Source organism: Panicum virgatum, chromosome 3K (assembly GCF_016808335.1).
Source record: "Panicum virgatum strain AP13 chromosome 3K, P.virgatum_v5, whole genome shotgun sequence".
NCBI classification, from domain to species: Eukaryota; Viridiplantae; Streptophyta; class Magnoliopsida; order Poales; family Poaceae; genus Panicum; species Panicum virgatum.
In genome coordinates, this window is record NC_053138.1 from 53,193,569 (window position 1) to 53,215,312 (window position 21,744).

The 21,744-nt window shown below is 43.3% G+C and overlaps 1 long non-coding RNA gene across 1 annotated transcript; it reads left to right on the forward strand.

Annotated features, from left to right (window-relative positions):
* Nucleotides 1–8,421: 8,421 nt before the first annotated feature.
* On the forward strand, nt 8,422–9,343 carry LOC120701534. Its single transcript, XR_005686146.1, has 3 exons — nt 8,422–8,708; nt 8,844–9,063; nt 9,249–9,343. It is a non-coding gene; the product is annotated as an uncharacterized LOC120701534 (long non-coding RNA).
* The last annotated feature ends 12,401 nt before the right edge of the window (nt 9,344–21,744 follow it).

Consider the following 21,744-nt stretch of genomic DNA (forward strand, 5'->3'; position numbering starts at 1 on the left):
GTTATAGAGAATTCTTTCAATTAATTAGAGATTTCTTGAGGATTAATGATACATTTCGTCTTTTTTATATGATTTCATTGTTATTTGCAAGAGTTATTAATATGATCATTGTAATTGTAATAGTAAATAATTTTTGCATTGTAATGGTAAGAATTTATAATTTTGTGGAAAATAAAGGTATTTTTCAGTAAAATATGGCTTCAGCAGCTGGAGAGAGTGGCGCCGGTGGGGGTGATCGTTGTCCTTCTGGAGAGAAGGGCACAACTCGAGTAGGTCGTCGGTCCAAAAAACCTAGTGCTTTTCATAGGGCAGCGCTCCGTTATTTGGAAAAAGAATATAGAGAATGCATGGCAAGGGGCGAGGAACCTCCGTTTGATCTTGAGGATTTATTGCGGCATTACGGTTCGTCACCACCAAACTCGGAGGTTTCAGCTCCGCCATCTTCGTCTGCGCCAGCAAGAAATCCGTTAGAACATTCTGCGTTCCAACGCAAGGACGGTTGAAAACCTATGTGTTGTTGACCGAATTTTTAAATTTCATGTATAGTACTCCTTTGTTAAGTTCTGTAATGGATTAAGTACTCCTTTTAATTAGTCAAGATGTATGATGGATATTGCATATCTTTTAATTATTCATGTTATGTTACATTTAGTTTAATTTGGGTTTGATATATTTTATTTATTCGATACGTGTAAAGAATTCAAATCGATTTATTTAAAATGCAGATGGACCGGCAATGGATGTACAATGCTGACCGACGTTCGAAAGAATTCATTGATGGCCAGCATTATTTTTTGTCTGTGGCTGAGGCAAACAAGCAGAATGGTTTTATGTGCTGCCCGTGTGTTCATTGCAACAATAATAAGGATTACTCATCTTCAAGAATCCTACACAGCCACATTTTCGCAAATGGTTTCATGGAGAAGTATGTTTGTTGGATGAAGCACGGAGAACAGGGGGTTACCATGGAAGACAATGAAGAAGAAGATTTTGACTACCACTTTCCCAGGAATGCTGGAATCCGTGCATTCGATGACGATATTCCCATGGAAGAGCCCGAAGTAGATGTAGCAGAAAATGATCCCAGCGACGATCTGGGGCAGGCATTGCACAATGTGCAGGCAGACTGTGAGAGTGAAACGGAGAGGTTGAAGTTCCAGAAGTTGTTAGAGGACCACCATAAGTTGTTGTACCCAGATTGTCAAAATGGATTTAAGAAACTTGGCACCACCTTGGAGTTGCTGCAATGGAAGGCGACAAATGGTGTATCCGACAAGGGATTTGGTGAATTACTCAAACTTGTTAAAAAAATGCTTCCTAAGGACAATGAATTGCCTGCCACAATGTATGAAGCCAAACAACTTGTTTGCCCTTTAGGACTGGAAGTGCAAAAGATACATGCATGCCCCAACGACTGCATCCTCTACCGAGGCGAGTACGAGAATTTGGATGCATGTCCCATATGCAGTGCATTGCGTTACAAGATTAGAAAAGATGATCCTGGAGATGTCGAGGGGGAGCCTCCCCGGAAGAGAGTTCCTGTGAAGGTCATGTGGTATTCGCCTATAATACCACGTTTGAAGCGTCTGTTTAGAAATAAAGATAATGCTAAGTTGATGCGATGGCACAAAGAGGAACACAAGAAAGACTCGATGTTGAGACACCCCGCTGATGGGTCGCAGTGGAAAAAAATAGATAGAGCGTACCCTGAATTTGATTTGGATGCGAGAAACATAAAGTTCGGTTTGAGTACGGATGGCATGAATCTTTTTGGTGAGATGAGTAGTGGTCATAGCACTTGGCCTGTGACTCTTTGTCTGTACAATCTTCCACCATGGCTCTGCATGAAACGAAAGTTCATCATGATGCCAGTGCTTATCCCGGGTCCAAAGCAGCCCGGAAATGACATTGATGTGTACCTAAGACCATTGGTCGAAGAACTCTTATTGCTCTGGGGCGATGAAGGTGTACGGATGTGGGATGAATACAAACAGGAAAACTTCAACCTACGAGCATTGCTGTTCGTAATGATCAATGACTGGCCTGCTCTTAGTAACTTGTCAGGACATTCGAACAAGGGATACAAAGCATGCACACACTGTTTAGATGATACCGATAATATATGGTTGACTCACTGTAAGAAGGTTGTATACATGGGTCATCGTCGGTTTCTTCCCATCAGGCATGCGGTACGAAAGAAGGGCAAGCATTTCAAAGGCCAAGCGGACCACCGAACAAAACCGATGCACCGTAGTGGTAAAAGACGTCTTCAACATGGTAAAAGATCTAGAAGTTATTTTTGGAAAGGGATCTGGTAGCCAAACTGTTCCGAACAAAAACGGAATGGCGCCCATGTGGAAGAAGAAATCTATATTTTGGGAGCTACCATATTGGGAAGTCTTAGATGTTCGTCATGCAATTGATGTGATGCACCTCACGAAGAATTTTTGCGTCAACCTGATAGCATTCTTGGGATTGTACGGAAAGACAAAAGATACAGTAGAAGCACGTCAAGAATTGCAACGTATGGAAGAACGAGATGCCTTACATCCACAACAGCGAGATAATGGACGACAATACTTAAGTCCTGCCAGCTATACTCTTAGCAAGGAAGAGAAAGAAACCATGTTTGACTGCTTGCGCAGTATAAAGGTTCCATCTGGATACTCATCCAATTTTAAAAGAGAAGTAAAAAGAAACAAAAACAAACATAACATTAGGCGGGAACGAAGGAAAACGGGCCCCTTTTGTCCCGGGTGGTAGATCCACCCGGGACTAAAGGTGGGCCGCGGGCTGGGAATTTTCCCGGCCCGCCCAAAAACACCTTTTGTCCCGGGTGAAGCCACCACCCGGGACAAAAGGTCCTTTTGTCCCGGGTGGTGGCTTCACCCGGGACAAAAGGCCCCCCCCCCATATATTTCCTTCCTCCCTCCTTCGCCCTTCCCCCAAACACTTGTTTCTTTTGGTGCCGCCGCCGTCCCCTGCTCCCCCCACCGCGCGAGCCCACGTCCCCGAGCACCGCCGCCGTCGACGTCGCCGCCCAGAGCATCGCCGAGCGAGCCCAACGTCACCGAGCGCCGTCGTCCCTGCGAGCGCCGCCGCCGTTGACGTCCGCCATCCCGGCCCCGGCCCCATGCCACCTCGGCTTCGCCGCCCCGGCCTCCACTCTGCGCGCACGCCCTCGTCTTCGCCGCCCCTGGCGGCCTCCACTGCACGCCGCCGCGCCGCCACCCTCTCCGCTGCGCGCCACCGCGCCGCCAGCTCCCCGCCTCGTCGTCCAGGGCCGTGCCGCGCCCCTAGGTTTCCCCGCCGCCCTGTGTGAGTAGTGTGGCCGGCCGCATTTTCTTTTTTCTTTTCAAATTTTATGTTTATGTAGAATTCAATTATTAGAATTCAATTATCATGTATGAGTAGTGTTAATTTAATTTATTATATATTTTGTAGAATTCAATTATTAGAATTAGGTGCAAATTTTGTGCTAATGTTATTAGATTTCAATTTTGGATATATTATTAGAATTCAATTATAGATATATTAGTAGAATTCAATTATGGAAATATTATTAGAATTCAATTTTGGAAATATTATTAGAATTTAATTAAAAAAATATTATTAGAATTCAATTTTGGATATATTATTAGAATTCAATTTTGGATATATTATTAGCAACAAATTATGGATATATTATTAGAGAGAATTTCGAGAGAAATAGAGAAGGAAATATAGAATTAGAGGGAATTTCTATTATGATGTATTCATTATTTAATTATGTCATTCAAAGACTTTAATTCATCATGTATTTATTATTTTTTATGTCATTCAAAGAGTTCAATTTATCATGTATTTATTCTTTAATTATGTCTCGAGCTCGCAAACTCGCGCTAACACACAAACATTTCCGATAGTTTCCGATCGTTACCGATCCCGACCGAATCGTTTCCGATAGTTTCCGATCGTTACCGATACCGACTGAATCATTTCCGATCGTTACCGATACCGATCGAATCGTTTCCGATAGTTTCCGATCGTTACCGATCTAAATATGTGGATTATTTAGATAATTTTTATAAGGGTTTTATTTGTATTCATATTTTAGTTACGATGGACCCGCGACACACAGACGCGGAAAACGAACAGTTCCTGTTGAATATGATTGGTGAAGGTCAAGGAGATGTCGCTGAACCAGCTGATGATGGCAGCAATACCGACATATATTTGAATATGTCCGGTGATGGAATTGACGCACCATCTATTCTGGATGACGCTGCTGCTGAACAAAGTGCTAATGTACATATCACAACTATACTTATTTGTAGTGACAATCATATTTTCATCTGAATCTATATGAATACTATGAATGTTTTTTTATAGCCGTCTGGATCATCGTCGCAGCAGAAAAAGACGAAGCGAGGCCCAACAAAAAAGCTGGAAGGACGGTTCATTATAACGGAAGTTAGTCCAGATGGCGAACCGATCGCTCCAGAAGCTGCCGCCAAAAAATTCATAAGACAATCCGGATGTATTGTCAGGGACCACATCCCGATCAGCTTCAGGCTCTGGAAAGCTTCCAATCCAAGCGAGGAACGGGATGCGGTACCCGAAAGAGAAAAAGAATGGTGCTGGCGGGAGCTTAAGAAAAACTTCACGGTTCCAGCTGAATCCGAAGAGATATGCAAGCGCTGGACCCTGAGTAAGATGGCCGAACAGCTGCGATCATTCAAGAAAATTTTGACGAATAAATATATCAAGACCGGGACCACACCCGTATTTACCGGCGAGCTCGAAAAGCTCAGGGGTCACTGGGATGCATTTGTGGAATACAAGTCTTCAGAGCTTGGGCTTCAGAAGGTGCAGAAGGCCAAAGACAACGCCTCGAAGAAAGTGTACCATCACACTCTAGGCCAAGGAGGCTACAAGCTTGCAGTACCCAAATGGGAGAAGATGGAGCAGGATCTGCTTGACAGAGGCATGCAACCTGCGACCATGAACTGGCCTGAAAGGTCAAGGACCTGGTTTTATAGTCACGGGGGAAGCTTGGACCCATTGACTGGTGACTGCATCTATGGGCCAAACATCCAACGAGCAGCCCAGAGACTACAGGAGGCCATACAAGTAGCGGCCGAGGGAACATTCCAGCCGGATAGAGAGAGGGACGAGCTGACTTACGCCCTTGGGAATCCAGAGCATCCGGGCCACACAAGAGGCAAAGGCGTGGTTCCGTGGAAGAATGGTTCAGGGATTACATTGATTCATATAGAAGCCGGCAAAGAAGAAAGAATGATGAGCGGGAGCACTTGCGAAGGCTAGAGGAACGGCTCATGTCACACGATCAAAGACTGGAGGAAGAGGTTCAACGCCAAGTGGCCGTAGCAATGAGCCAGCAACAGCAAGGGCAAACGGTGCCTCCAGAGTCTAGTGTCGCAGCCGATCACCTGTCTCAGCGGAAAAGCAGCTGCGCTTCCACAGACGTCGCCATCACCGAGCCAACGGGGATCCAGGCCGCAGTTGAAGCGTCGGCCCCGCAGCGATTTCCAGTGGATGAGATCACCCACCGGATACCTTGTGACCTGCAGACTGCCGTTAAGAACTTAATGTTCACTGTTGCGTACGGTACCGCCATGCCAACCGAACCAGGCGACATGTACCACGGGCAGCAAATTCCGCCTAGATACACAAGAGTTGGCGTGGAGCAGGTGTGCCAGGGTTGGGAGACGCTCGAGCTTGATATTCCTGGAGGCGATGGGGAGAGGACACTAGCAGAAGCCATTCATGGCTACATCCTATGGGATAAGCGCTACATTGTCCTAAAGTCAGATGATCAAACACCAAGACCGGCATCTCAGCATGCCTCTCCAAGACCGGCATCTCCGCAAAACTCCCCAAGGGCAGCATTGTCTCGGCAAGGTTCACCGGCACATTCTCCATCACCATCATCTCATGCGCCGATGAACACTCAAGCGTCACCGTCGCCTCCATGGTCACCCCCTCCGCCGCAGGCAAAGAAGCAGAAACGGCCGCCGGCAAAGAAGGTAGCTGCACCAGCTAAGGAGCCTCCAAAGAAGAAGGAAAAGGAGAAGAAAACCAAGGAGGCTCCTATTAAACCCTGGGACATGAGCCTTGAAGAATGCGATCGGATAACTCAAGAAAGAGTTAAAGAGCACATCAAGCCGAAGCCGAAGCCGGAGCCCGAGAAAGTGATAAATCCGATAGATTTGAAATTTTTTAAGGGAATATGCGAAGCAAATAAGAGAAAATTCATTCCGAGAGACCCCCCTTCAGACTACGAACGCACAATTATCAAAACTACTGAGAAAAAGAAGAGACAATCAAAGTCGTCGTCGTCCGACGTTCCACAGCTCGGAGCCCAAAAGAAACAATCAATAGAGCCTCTCGTAGTGGGACAGACGACGCAAGAACAAGACTTTGTTATATTTTTGAAAGAATCAAACCTGACGGCCGCTCAGATTGCAGGGGGAGAAGATATTCCAAAGGCCGATGTGGTCGTCAAATGGACGTTTGAGATCGGCAAAACTCTTGTACCCCCCGAAGTAGTGTCTGTGCTTCCAACGCAAATGTATAAGCTGCACCAGCACTACATGCGTGCGATGGCCGATTGCATCTTCATGCAGGGCGCAAAGATTAAAGATGACGATTTCTTACGGGGGGGAGGCCATTATATGGATAAACTGGGAAGAAATTTACCAACTATTCCATCAGGAGGCCCTCGACATCTCTATGGTCGGCTTGTGAGTTCTGTAAGTATTTTACTCTCCTTACGTATTGTTTTGCATGATCTCAACATACTGATCTCTTGATTTATTCGGTATCATGTAGAATGGAGATACATACTTGCAGAAGAAAGGGATACTCTCACCTCGGCTTCATCGACCCAATTACTTGTAATTGGAGGCTTCTATGTGACAATTCCGATGAGATATTCCAAAACTTGTTCAAGTACATAAGCGTTCATCACAACAAGCAAATGATATTGTTTCCTTACAACTTTGCATGAGTGATTCCTTCCGTCTAACTCTTTCTATTATGTAATCGAATTGTTTAAACCTCAACTACCAAGAACTGCCTCCGTATAATCTTGCGGTGAACACTTTGTCCTAATTGTCATAATTCCCGAGAAGAGACTACTCGTGGTTATGGACTCATTGAGGAGACCTCCAGAACAATACAAAAATCTTCTTAACATGATGAAAAAGTTATTCTACCACTACTCCGTCGATGACCGATAATTTGAATCACTTTGTTACTTGACTATAATTGTTCTAATCATGCACAGGGTTTGGAAAGAATTCGCTAAAAATCATCCAGGCAAATTTGACAAGGAATTGAAGATCAAGACAGATTTTTCGGTACGCACTTGGATGATTCATTGCACGGTTCATTAGTTTTATTATATATTCATGTAAATACCTGATAATTTCTTCTCTCTTAAAGTGTATAAGGCAGAAACCAGGCACTGTATTGTACGCATACTATGTATGCGAGAACATCCATGGTCTGGTAGGTCCTCCAAAGGGCTGGACAGATTGGGAGGAGGAAGTAAGTAAAAAACTTGTTAATATTTGAACTCGTATTTTAATTAGTCGAAATTAATTATCCCCTTTTTCCATAGGTCGGGGAGATGCGCAATAAACTCATACCGGAGGAAAAGATTATGGCGATTCAAGAACAATTCTCCGGATTTATTGTTGAGCAAGTCCTCGATCCAAAAGGCGAATTCTACTATGATGGAATATCTAATATTGACAATCACAGCAAATATGACAATATACGCGTATATATGTAATTAAGAACGAATATACCTATGTAAATATATATGTGTGTCTATGTATTAAATTTCTATTTATGAGTATGTATGTATGTATTAAATTTCCAAAAGGTGAATTCTACTATGTAATTAAGAACGAATATACCTATGCAAATATGATGGAGTATGTATGTATTATATATATAAGCACTCCAATAATATATGTGTGTATATATATATATTTATATAATATTGGTCCTAGACATTTTCATATGTAAAGGAATTCACATGTATAGATATGTGTATACATATATATATATATAAGTGAATTAATTTATATATGAAAACTATCTAGGACAAATATTATATAAGTAACTATATATATATATATATTAGTGGAGATCATACACACTGAATTCCAATACATAAGTTTAATTGAAATGCAAAAGTATAATTGAAATAGAAAAAGAATTGAGAAAAGAAAAACATGAAAAAAAAGGATCTTTTGTCCCGGTTGCCAGACCCGGGACAAAAGGGCACTCCCTTTTGTCCCGGACTGGCGTTCCCGGTTGGGAAACCGGGACAACAGCGGTTTCCCAACCGGGACAAATCAACGTTTTTGTAGTAGTGCCTCGAAGAATGCACTCCACAATGGCTACCAAAGGAAGAGAGCGGCATGCCTTCAGTACCTAGTTGTAAACCTCAGCAAGATTACTTATCATAATTCCAAGCCTCGACCCATCAGTATCCGCAATCAAAGCCCACTACTCAATTGGCTCATTTTTAATCCATTCGGAGAAGCATTTCACAGACCTTCCCCCCTTACGCTTCCTAGTGACTCATGCAGGCTCACCATCAATAGGATCTAACTCCGCGGCTCCACTTCACGCACCACAACAGGTTTCTTATGAACATCCTCCATATGACTGGTGGTCAGCTTGTCCAGGTGGGTCCATATTTCATCAAATTTGCATCGCTGATTTTGTTTACACAATTTCTTGAAAAGATCCTCCAGCCGCTTGCTTCTGAATTAAGAGTAGAAATTAGCCCCCATATGCCTCATGCACCATCGACTATGCAGGTCTGGCCAAGTGACATCAACGTTCCTGCTCTCCTGCAATTTCTTCACCGCTGACAATATCCCCTTATGGCGGTCATGGAGAACACACACGTTAGGCCTATCACAAACCACGGCTCGCTTGATCAGTGAATGGAACCACAACCAGCTATCAGCGTTCTCTGATTCGACAAATGCAAAAGCAAGAGGCACAACCTTGCCATCTGCGTCCACCCCAATGCATGTGAGTAGCAGCCCTTTATACATCCCGGTCAAAAGTGTACCATCGACACAAAGAACTAGTCTGCAATGTTTGAAAGCTTGAATCATGCACCCAAAGGACCAGAAGGCACGCCGAAGTATCCTATCACCATTTGCATCCTGCTGGTCATCAATATCAATTATAGTTTTTGGGTTCCTACTCTGCAGCAATGCTAGGAGCTGTGGAAGGTGGTGGTGCGAATTCTTATACGTTCCAAGCCTCCACTCCAGCGCCTTCTGCTTCGCTCGTCATGCCATTTCATATGTGAATCTATTGGATACAACAAGCATAATCTAAAAAGGTGACATGGAAGTCTTCTTCACAATTTCTTCGTACATCACATTAGCCACAAACTTTGCTGTCATGTTTTTGTGCTTCACAACGGTGCTATAAAGCTTGCACGAGTGCCAAACAACGATTGAAGCCACAAAGTTGCTCTCCCCCTTCGGTAGATAGCCGTGAACCCGCCATGGACATCCAAGGGAGAGACACTTCACATCGTATGTGCTCGGGTTGGAAATAACCACATTGAATGGCTTCTTCTCCGCAAAAGCCCACTTCTTAACTGCATGTTGTAGGTGCACCTTATCATTAAATAGTTGACCTCTTGTGATCTCCAGTTGACTATACACCCAATTACTGTCATGCTCATCGTTAACCGTGAGCCCATCCATTTCAAAGTTGCCCCAGTCCTTAGGGATGGTACTTTCATTTTTAAAAAATCTACCATCTCGACCTCCAACAAAGGTTCGGTGCTCCTCGTCATCTAGCTCCATCTGATCAACAATCCTCTCATCCAGTTCCACCTGATCAACATTCATTTCATCGCCAAATTCTTCCACACCATCTTCAACTTCATGCTGAACTTGTTCATGGACCACAGGCTGCACCTCGTGCTCCTCTGCAATAGCATTTTCATGGGGCCACTCGATTTCAGCGACTACCTCTGATGCACAAACCACATGGCTCATGCTACTTCCACCTTCACTGTTGTTAGCCATTTCTTGCTGAACAAGCACAACAAGAGGGAATTTAATTTTGTGCATAGTCATATCCACAAATGCACGCCAAACTATGCTCACGCTTCCTTGGAACTACACCACTAACTTTCATCCTCCAGTGCAATTGGTCCACTTGCAGAAAATTATGCAACCAACCTAAGACATTGGCATGTCACATCTGTAGCGGATTGCTCACACTTGTATCAACATAATGAAACTGAAATTAACTTAAATCTACCCCAGAGTCACAATAATTGATGAATCCATTGCCATGATGAACTCTGATATTTACTAGTTCCGAACTCATCCCTGCTAATGCATCACATGATCTGATATTAGACACCACATCCAACTACTTATTATTTCTTTAAACTTAAAATATTGCTGCTACAATCATGTTCTTAAATTCAAATCCCTATGCTGTTATGTTTCTTTAATTTGCACCGACATTAAATATTCAATACTCGTCTATCCATGTTCAAAAATTAGCGAATGACCTACACAGTCTAAACTAACATCATGTAATAATGTATTATACTATTCTAATACTAAACTATTCACCTAAACAAACTAAATCATATGCAATACTAATCTATTCTCCTAATCTAATACTAAACTTTTCATCTAAACAAATATATAATATTACAATAGTCCACTAAACTAACTAAACAGTGGCGTAGCCAGGATTTGCAGCTATGGTGGTCCATTGTCAAAAAAAATTTAACCGCTATAAATTTAGCCTGTCGGTACACAAGTATATGAATTACAAAACATAATTTAGGAAAAAAAAGGGCATAGAGTTCATAAAATAGACGAGTATAGCTTTCTTTCTTAACATAAAATTGAAATATTACATACCCATAATAGTTGAAGAAAATATGTCACTACTTCTTATCAGGCCTACGCCTTCTAATAGCCATGAAAGTGTTGATCATCTCTTCTTCACTCAATTGTAAGAAGATATCCCGCTCAATAAAAGTCACTAGACAGTCATCCAGAAGTCTATCACCCATCTTATTTCTCAACTTATTCTTGATAAAGGTCATTGCAAAAAATATCGTTTCAATACTTGCGGTAGCCACCGGTAGAAGCAATACCAATTTAATAAGTAAATAGACCCAATGATAAACTTTATCCCTCTTTGTTTCAACAAGTTTTACCGAGAGGTCAACAAGATTGTTTAGGCCTTTGAATATTTTATCTTTTCTCATGTCATCAATAAAGGTTTCAAGTTGCAAATCAAGTCTTAGCAAGTCAGAGCTTGAAAAATCATTAGGATAAAATTCAGCAAGTCTATGTAGCTTGTTTGCATCAAAAGAAGCGAAGGAATTTGCTGGATTCAAAGCAGCCATACAAGTAAGCAACTCCATATTTACTTCATCAAACCGACTGTCAAGTTCTTGACTAATTTTATCAATGACTTCAATATATACTTCTCTTCTGAAGTGATCATCATTTGTTTGGTTATGAGCAAAACGTGCTGATCTTCCGTACGGCACATAGTTTTGTTCCATTCTAGGAACTTGAACGGGGTCCGGGGGGTGCGCCGTGGAGCGGGAGGCGGGTCGGGGTCCACTGGACGTCGAGGCCGATGACAAGGCGACCCCGGTGGTGGAGGCCCCTGTGGAGCCAGCGCATGGTGGCGACCCAACGGCTCGCGTCAACGGGGCGCGCGGTGGCGAGCGCGGCGAAGTGGCGATCATAGATGCGGACGGTGTAGGCGTTATGGGAGGGCGTGGAGCGGCGGAGGTGGATGGAGACGGAGTCCATTGCGGTGGCGGTGGGGTTTCTGCAGCTCGCTCCCTGCCGCTCCCCACCAAGCTCTTCGTGCCTGCACTCCTCTCCTCGCTGCGACTGCTTCCTCGGCTACCCCGGGATCCACAAGCCCAGGGAAGTCGCCATGGGTGCCTAGCACACGCTGCGCCTCCATGTCCGCAGTGCGCTCCTGCCCATGTCCAGTGTGCTCCCTGCCAAGCTCTCCGCGGCTCCGGCGGTGAGGTTTCTGCAGCAATCGCCTCCGCAGTTCACTCCCTACCAAGCTCTCCGCGCCCGCACTCCTCAACTCGCTGCAGTTCGTCCGCCAGAGGCAGAGCGGCGTGGATGAGGCTGCCGTCCGCTGGGCTGCGGCGCAGGGCGACGGCGTGCCCAGCTCAGGCTTGGTCCGGACGAGGGAGAAGGGCGCTGACGTGCGGGCCCAGCAAAGAGATAAAGAGAAGGGGAGGTGATGTTGCAAAAAATATAGTGACACGTGGGGCCCACATGTGCCACATCAGCAAAACCGCTTGACAAACCTCTCTGGAATGGTCAAGGGGGGTAATTTGCTTGGTTTTGAGGAGATGAGGGTGTTAATGTCTGGGTTTGGAGTTAGGGAGCTTTTTTAAACTCGGTGACAAGTTTGGGGGGCAAAATGAACTTTTCTCTATTATATATACTAGCCTATCAACCAGTGCTCCCGCACGGGCTACTAATTAGAACTAATCTATACTAATTTCTAAAGCGAGTAAAGGTTTCTACTTAAATTTTTGGTTTGGTCTGTTTTATATCGTTGACAGGTGGGCCTTAGTACATCTTGTATGTGAGTCGGACCACACCCCTCCGTCCATAACTCGATCACGTAGATCCATATACAAAATAATGTACGTGCAACTAGACGTATCCGATATTTATACCAACTTTGCCAGTAGCAATGCTCGGGCATATTTGCCTATATAAAAATAAAGCTTATAGCTAATAATTATAATTATGTATCTTTCCCTTTTCCATCTATTAAATATTCTAACACATGCTCTAAAATACATATTTATCATTATCTAGTTGCAATAAATTTTATTTTGCATCACACTTTCATGTATGTTTGATATATATTTAATTGAACCATTTGTTTATGAATTAGTATTCTTATCTCTTCCATCATACATGAATATATGGTAACACATATCGTGGGTAGTATTTTATATAAATAATAATATAAATAATATAATAATAATAATAGAAATAGTAATTTAGAATTTTCTATTGGTGCACTTTAATATTTTATTATAACTATATAATTTTGATTCAGATTTAGGAGTTACTTTATAATAATGATATAATTGGATAATTTATATGCAAATTAGGTGGTTATTTGTATTATTTTTATAACGGCATAGGTGGGTAATTTACACGAAGATTAGGGGGTTACTTTAGAATTTTTTTATAATGACAGAGGTGGGTAATTTAGATACATATTTAGACTGTTATTTTATTCTATTTTCATAATAGCAGATATGGGTAATTTATTTGGATAGATAATAGATCCAATGGCTATTATGATTAGAGTTGTCGGATTGATGACCGGATATTTCTAATTTTTGTCAGAATTTCTAGGATTTCTCTATTTTTTAGGGTGTCCACCTAGGATCTTAGATGGCTTCGTGTAGGCTTGAAAGGAGCCTCTAGTTAGTAATAGTAAGATGACACCAACTTCCTTTGTGTATGGCGTCATGGACCCATCAAATAGCTCATACAACACTTAAAATACTTTAGATTTTTTATGAACTAGCGTTAATTCTTATGAAAATTACTAGCATTTGCACAATTTCACTTGAGTCAGTGACATCTCGGGAGCCACGACAGTGCAGGTGATCTTGGAGTATCTTACCATCTGGGATTTGGTTCAGTCTCAACAGATTACTTCTGAGGACACCTTTTTGAGGCGCTGGTCCTCTGACCAGCAATACTCTGCTTCATCTGCATATCTCTATATACGAATCCTGCACCAAACCGCAGGTGCCCGATAAGGCCATGTCGCCCGTTAACCCGATAGCCATCGGATCTAACAAAAACACGATATGGACCGTCCGATTGGGGTTCGTGGCGGGTGTCTCACCCGTTAAGCCGTCTAAGGGTCGCGAATCCTTGCGAACCCGCTCGCGGCCCGTACCTCGCTCCTCCTCCCAGTGTGGGCAACGCCGCCGCGGGCAGCGGGCGTGGGTTCGATCTCCACCAGGCTTTCCCCGGCAACCCCGCGCAGACGGGGTGCGGGCGCGCAAACCCGGCCACTCCGGTCGTGGCCATCTCGGCATGGGTGGGCCCCAACAGCCACTGCGACCCCAGCGTGGCCGGCAGTGCAGGCATGGGCTCGACCTCTACCAGGCTTTCCCCAACTACGCTGTAGCATTTGGCTACCTTGCCGTCGGCCTGACCCTGACTCGGTCACCAACCTTCGACCTCCAACCAGCGTGAAGCCCGTGGGTGGTGGGCATCAGATGTCATTGCCTCTCCCTGTTTGTCTGTATGAGTACATAAGCCGGCACCGCGAGTGGATGTGCATGACGACTATGAGCCAAGCATCGATGTTGTTCCTCCCTTCCCAGGCCGCTGACTCCCCGACTCAATAACCCTAATGTGTGCTGAATCACTATCCCAAATGCTTGAGCCGACAGATACAAACAGTGTTCTTAAAGTCTTCAACCCTCCATCTCCATAGATAATTTGTTCCTCCTTCGATTTGTTGCAAGGAAATTGCAGATATCCTTTTTCCTTTGAATTTCAGTATCCAACACTGTCGAAGATTGCAAATATACCATGCTGCTAAGTTAAGCATACTTAGGATACAACAAACAACAAGAAAAATTAAATAATATTGAAGGGAAGCATGCTTAGTATACATATAAACTAGCTAGATATTTACCAGCAATGCCAATACCACTGTCTGATCTGCTTCATACTAAATCATTTACTTAATATTAATCCTAGAAGGATGCCATTATAGCATGTACTATACGTGATGGCGGAAGATCATTTCAGACACAGTTGTTTGGCCTGACTCCGTGAAATTGTATTATTTAGATCCAACAACTTTCCATATTCAAAGTTAAAATCTGAACTCTTAAGTGGAAGTAGAAAGGTGTCCCAAGAAGAGCAAGCCTTAAGAGAACAAATCAGCTTTTCCAAAACGAGAAGGCACACTTAGCCATGAAATTGTCCTTGGTTTGAAGAGAATACTCAGGATAACTGACAAATTCTTTAATTACTGACAATGTAGTGATTCATAATTATCCGTACAAAGCATGTAGGATGCTGCTCAGGTGTGACAACTGACAAATTTGTCACTCTTGCTTGTTCCTGCAATTGGTGATCAATGATGAACTATGGAGCAGACACAAGCAACCAGTTATATTCTCTTGCAGCTTTCGGTCATCAGTTTGGTGATGACAGTGACCCATACTTGGCAAAATTGCATGCCCTTATCCAGTAGTCTGTAATCTTCAACAAAAGAACATAACTTTGCTTGGAGGCAGTTTAGATGCAGGCATGCAGTTGTTGTGTTTAGCTTCTAAAACAAAATTTACCTTCCTTTGAATGTTCAGACCTAAATCTCCTATGCTATGGTAGTACAATAAAATTTCTTATTGTACTGATGGTTTAAATTATAAAAATCACTGTCACACCTAGAATTATAGCCGTCAGAAGAATACCGGTTGTACCACTAGCAACTCAAGGTTAACAGACCAATACAGATTATTAAGGCCTTGCCGGCTCCAATAACCACATATCGATGTCATGAGCATTGATATTTTGAATCCTATACTGGCCCTCAAGGGAGGGCGCGGCAAAGCTGCGCATCTGTTTCTAGTAAGTCACTCTTCGTCAGTCAGACTGCATTGCAGGGAGACAAAGTACTAAGGAAGACAAAGGCACCTCCAAAATGTAAGTTCTTTGGGTGGACTGTCCTGCACAATCGGTGTTGGACCGCTCATCTGCGTTACCGGCACAACTTGCAAGACCACGACAGGTGCAACCTTTGTGATCAAGGTTCTGAAACTTTGGATCATCTCCTGGTACAATGCTCCTTCAGCAGAGATGTGTGGCATCGTCTGCTCAATCCGCTTGGTCTCCAGTCGCTCGTTCCTAGTGCAAATGAGTTCAGTTTCGTCGACTGGTGGTGGGTTACATCTCGTAAGCGCCTGCCAAAAGACCACAAGAAAGCTTTTGACTCATTTGTGCTACTCGTTGCATGGATGATTTGGAAAGAGTAACTCGAGGGTGTTCGACAGGAAGGCTGTTATGCCGTGGGTGCTTGCGGATTCCATTCTAGAGGAGGGGAAGGTTTGGGGAATGGCTGGTATTGCGGTTGTTTGTACTCCCCAGGTTGCTAGGTCGCAATTTGTCTCCTTGTAATATAGCCCTAGGTTGCGTCTAGGCTGATTTCTTTCCCTTCACGGCGCTGTCCGTGGTGGTTTCGAACCAGCCTTTTGTACTTTGTTTCCTTCCTCCTCTTAACGAAACACGTGCTAAGGCACGTTCTAAAAAAAAATACTAGCATTAAAAAGAGCTAGAAGGTAATTTGTCTTAGCTACTAATTTAATTTAAAAATCCCAGAATGACTTCCTTTATGGATGGAGTGAGTGGTATGTATCTCAATTCAATCCGTCGGAAGACAAATGCTGGCAAGTACTTGACCACTAACTCCATAATCCAAGAATCAACAATGCTTTTTTTTTTGAAGTCAGAATCAACAATGCTTTTTGGAATACAGGAATTTCACAGAAATTATACAATAATTTCACATGATTCAGTTCAATTCCCATAGGATTGACAGAGTAATCCCGCATTACAAACAGTTCCTTATTTCTGGGGAACAAGGTTGGCACGGAGAAGCAGAGGAAATCCGCATACTGGCTCTCCTTTTTACTGTACTGTGGTACAACGCATTCACATGCCTTCCCACTGAAGGAATTTGTTACGATGAGGACCATGTCGACGAGCACCTCACAAAGTTGCTTTATTCCTCACTCGCAAAAAAAAAGTTTCTTTATTCCTAGTTTCTTTGGGGGTACGACCGATAATGCACAACTTTGACACAAAAGTGATTCAAGATAGGAGCGAGCTAGACTTGAGCTAGATCCGAGGCCGACATTAGGAAGCAAAAGATTTCAATGTCAGGGCCATTGGTGGCGGATGAGGACTAAGGGTCTGTTTGGTTGAGTTGTGACTGTGAAGAAAAAAAGCTGCTGTGAGCTGTGAAAAAGCTACTGTGAGCTGGGAGCTGTGAGAAAGCTGAAAGCTGTTTGGTTTAAACAACTGTGAAACTATAGGTTTGGTAAAAAAAAAGTCTGTAATGTCCCTGAAGGCCTATGAGATTATTTATATGCAAATTGATCGTAAAAGTCTGTGTTGTTCACTGATTCGTGTATAAATAACCATATTTGAAAGGAAAATTTAATTACTTTTAAGTTTTGCATCCACCATTAACGTATGGTCCACATAAGTACAAAGATAGTAGAACAAAAGATATATGGTTCATATGAGATCCTCCTTCACCATAATTTATCTCTCTCTCACATTAACCAAAGCATCAGCTATCCTGCTGCGAATGATATTTATGGTTTCCTTATTCTCACCATCTGGATTCTCATCTCCTTGTGTTTATGTTGTAGCGGATGTCTCTTCTAGTAGGTAGTCATCATCAGCATCACATCTATCGAACTCCTTATCATGCAGCTTACTATCACATATAAACTTGTGCAATGCCATACAAGCAAGAATAATATGCTTCTGAGTATGAGTAGAGAAACTAGGGATGCCTTTCAAAATACGCCACTTCTGCTTCAAGACTTCAAAAGCCTGCTCAATGACATTTCGAAGGAATGTATGCAAGAAATTTCGCAGGGGTGTCGGAGAGGGCCGGCATCGGAGAGGGGACGGGGAGGGCCGCAGGGCGTCGGAGAGGGGATGAGGAGGGCCGCACGGCACTGAAGAGTGCCGCAGGGGCATCGGAGAGAGGTTGTAGGGGGTGGGGATGGCTGAAACAAGGGTGGGAGCGGGAGATGGCGTGGAGAGGGAACGCCGGGAGGCCGGAGCACCGCCGGACCGGTCGCCGCCGCGAGTTCTCTTGCGCCGCCTCTATTTTTCGCGAGAGAGATGACGGGTCGCGGGGAGACCGGTGTAGGGTCGAGATGGTGGACTAGGGGGGTGAATAGTTCTTTCTAAAACTAATCGCGTCGGCTAACCGAAATTTATGCGGAATTGAAACTATTCGTTTAGCCAAGACTTCACCCCTATAAATATAACTCTAAGGCACCTCCAAAGATCCTACACAAATTAAAAGGAGTGTCGGGCTAGCTAGAGCTCACCTAACAATTCTAATGCAAAGACACTCAAACCTAGACACTAGTACTTCACACACCTGGGGAGCTCCTACACAATTCTAAATGACCAAAAGTACAGCGCCAACCTAAGCTCACTAGATGCACAATGAACAAGGCTACACAAGCCAAATCCAAAGGCTCAAACTTACTTAGCTACACAAACTAAGCAAGGCAACTAATTATGCTACACAAGCTAATTAGATACACTAGGATCTTTACTTCTATGCTAGGCAAGCAAGAAGATGATTAGCAAGCTACACAAGCTAACTAATCACTAGAGCGACTACACAAGCATAAGATATATATGAATGTAAATACAAAGCTTGTGATTTGGAGAATGCAAACCACCAAGAAGATAGACAAAGTTGACACGGTAAATTTTATCCCGAGGTTCACTTGATTGCCACCAAGCTAGTCCCCGTTGAGACAAGCTCAAAGGTTGCCGCCGATTCTCTTGCTAGTGGTGACTCTCAAGTCACACTCTCCCACGTGGAGTGCTCACACCGAGCTCTAGCACATGATCCGGCCGGACCACTTGTTGCTCTTCGTGACTCGCTCAACTAGAGTTGCTCTTCGCGGCTCCCGCGGGGTGAGTACAATACCCCTCACAATCACTTCTCCGAAGCACTGCACAATCTTCTTGCAGGCTTCACGACGGAGACACGCCACCAAGCCGTCTAGGAGGTGGCAACCTCCAAGAGTAACAAGCACCACCGGCTTGCAACTCGATCACCTAGTGCCAACTCTTACAATCTCCCAATGCAATGCACTAGAATCGCTCTCTCACTTAGCGGATATGATTTGCTCTAATCACAAGTGACTTGGAGGGCTCTCAAGCACTCTCACACAATAACACCAAGTCTCCAAGGTGCTCAGCACCCCACTACTACAAAAACGTTGATTTGTCCCGGTTGGGAAACCCCTGTTGTCCTGGTTTCCAAACTGGGAACGCCAGTCCGAGACAAAAGGGGGTGTCCTTTTGTCCCGGGTCTGGCAACCGGGACAAAAGAGGACCTTTTGTCCCGGTTGGTAACACCAACCGGGACAAAAGGTGCTGCCAGCGCCCATGTGGCTGGCGCACCCTTTTGTCCCGGTTGGTGTTACCAACCGGGACAAAAGGTCCTTTTTTTTCCTGTTTTCCTTTTCTCAATTCTTTTTCTATTTTAATTATACTTTTGCATTTCAATTAAACTTATGTATTGGAATTCAGTGTGTATGATCTCCACTAATATATATATATATATATATATATATATATATATATATATATATATATATATATATATATATATATAATATTTGTCCTAGATAGTTTTCATATATAAATTAATTCACTTATATATATGTATACACATATCTATACATGTGAATTCCTTTACATATGAAAATGTCTAGGACCAATATTATATATATATATACACATATATATTATTGGAATGCTTATATATATAATACATACATACTCATAAATAGAAATTTAATACATACACACACATATATATTTACATAGGTATATTCGTTCTTAATTACATATATACGCGTATATTATCATATTTGCTGCGATTGTCAATATTAGATAGTCCATCATAGTAGAATTCACCTTTTGGATTGAGGACTTGCTCAATAATAAATCCGGACAATTGTTCTTGAATCACCATAATCTTTTTCTCCGGTATGAGTTTATCGCGCATCTCCTCGACCTATGGAAAAAGGGGATAATTAATTTCGACTAATTAAAATACGAGTTCAAATATTAACAAGTTTTTTACTTACTTCCTCCTCCCAATCTGTCCAGCCCTTTGGAGGACCTACCAGACCATAGATGTTCTCGCATACATAGTATGCGCATAATACAGTGCCTTGTTTCTGCCTCATACACTTTAAGAGAGAAGAAATTATCAGGTATTTACATGAATATATAATAAAACTAATGAATCGTGCAACGAATCATCCAAGTGCGTACCGCAAAATCTGTCTTGATCTTCAATTCCTTTTCAAATTTGCCTGGATGATTTTTAGCGAATTCTTTCCAAATCCTGTGCATGATTAGAACAATTATAGTCAAGTAACAAAGTGATTCAAATTATCGGTCATCGACGGAGTAGTGGTAGAATTACTTTTTCATCATATTAAGAAGATTTTCGTATTGTTCTGGAGGTCTCCACAATGAGTCCATAACCACGAGTAGGCTCTTCTTGGGAATTATGACAATTAGGACCCAGTGTTCACTGTAAGATTATACGGAGGCAGTTCTTGGTAGTTAAGGTTTAAACAATTCAATTACAGAATAGAAAGAGTTAGACGGAAGGAATCACTCACGCAAAGTTGTAAGGAAACAATATCATTTCCTTGTTGTGATGAACGCTTATGTACTTGAACAAGTTTTGGTATAGCTCATCGGCAGTGTCGCGTAGAATCCTTCAATTACAAGTAATTGGGTCGATGAAGCCGAGGTGAGAGTATCCCTTTCTCCTGCAAGTTTGTATCTCCATTCTACATGATACCGAATAAATCAAGAGATCAGTATGTTGAGACCATGCAAAACAATACGTAAGGAGAGTAAAATACTTACAGAACCCACAAGCCGACCATAGAGATGTCGAGGGCCTCCTGATGGAATAGTTGGTAAATTTCTTCCTAGTTTATCCATATAATGGCCTCCCCCCGTAAGAAATCGTCATCTTTAATCTTTGCGCCCTGCATGAAGATGCAATCGGCCATCGCACGCATGTAGTGCTGGTGCAGCTTATACATTTGCGTTGGAAGCACGGACACTACTTCGGGGGGTACAAGAGATTTGCTGATCTCATACGTCCATTTGACGACCACATCGGCCTTTGGAATATCTTCTCCCCCTGCAATTTGAGCCGCCGTCAGGTTTGATTCTTTCAAAAATGTAACAAAGTCTTGTTCTTGCATCGTCTGTCCCACTACGAGAGGCTCTATTGATTGTTTATTTTGGGCTCCGAGCTGTGGAACGTCGGACGACGACGACTTTGATTGTCTCTTATTTTTCTCAGTAGTTTTGATAATTGTGCATTCGTAGTCTGAAGGGGGATCTCTTGGAATGAATTTTCTCTTATTTGCTTCGCACATTCCCTTAAAAAATTTCAAATCTATCAGATTTATCACTTTCTCGGACTCCGGCTTCGGCTTCGGCTTGAAGTGCTCTTTAACTCTTTCTTGAGTAATCCGATCGCATTCTTCAAGGCTCATGTCCCAGGGTTTAATAGGAGCCTCCTTGGTTTTCTTCTCCTTTTTCTTCTTCTTTGGAGGCGCCTTAGCCGGTGCAACTACCTTCTTTGCCGGCGGCCGTTTCTGCTTCTTTGCAGGCGGCGGAGGGGGTGACCATGGAGGCGACGGTGACGCTTGAGTGTTCATCGGTGCATGAGATGACGGTGATGGAGAATGTGCTGGTGAACCTTGCCCCTTGGGGAGTTTTGCGGAGATGCCGGCCTTGGAGAGGCATACTGAGATGCCGGTCTTGGTGTTTGATCATCCGACTTTAGGACAATGTAGCGCTTATCCCA